Here is a 645-nt window from a genome sequence, read left to right as displayed (position 1 = left end):
GGCGCCGGACGGAGGGACCCGGATGTGGCGGCGGCCGCGGGGCATACTGGGAGATGTAGTCCGTGCCGCCATCCACCTTGTCCCGCGTTAACGAAGGCGCTGTTAATTACGCGGTGGGAACGAGGCAGTTCGTTAACAGCGCTGGGAGAACAGCGGCCAGGACGAGACAATTCCTCCCCAGCCCCAGCCCAGGGCTGCAGCCAAGAACCAGGACCCTGATCATGAAGGGCCACAGGGAGGAGCGGAGCAGGCAGAGGCGCTGCTGATGTGGCTGGCGTAAATGAAACCCAAAATTCCCTCAGCCCCAATCCTTCCAAAGGCTCCCTAGCAGCTGCCACCCCGCAAACAAGCCAGCTTTCCTCCCCTCCCACTTAGTTTTGCATTAACGATTAGCGCAGGAAGTTCAACACGGGTCATCACAGCTCGTGTTTTCACAAGTTTATCTCGGAACCACACATACAAAGTGGCGATAAGTTTACAATCTAAAAAGCAGCTCTCGGAGGCCACCCTCAAGCCAGGGCCATTCCTCCCACACTCCCAATGCAAGAGGGATGGTCGGTCGCCACAGTCTCCTCGGCACAGACGCTCAGGCCGGGTCCCTCTGAAGCTGCAGCAGCTCTAGGGCTCGATTCCAGCTCCCCCCCC

At 59.4% G+C, this 645-nt stretch overlaps 1 protein-coding gene across 1 annotated transcript in view; it reads right to left on the bottom strand.

Moving 5' to 3' along the window:
* The window catches only part of MRPL34 (mitochondrial ribosomal protein L34), a 3175-nt gene that overhangs the window by 1408 nt on the left and 1122 nt on the right, over positions 1–645 (bottom strand). The window lies entirely within an intron of this gene.

The sequence above is a fragment of the Egretta garzetta genome, unplaced genomic scaffold, assembly GCF_000687185.1.
Source record: "Egretta garzetta isolate BGI_Z169 unplaced genomic scaffold, ASM68718v1 scaffold1450, whole genome shotgun sequence".
NCBI lineage: Eukaryota > Metazoa > Chordata > Aves > Pelecaniformes > Ardeidae > Egretta > Egretta garzetta.
This window is presented reverse-complemented; position numbering and strand designations above follow the sequence as displayed.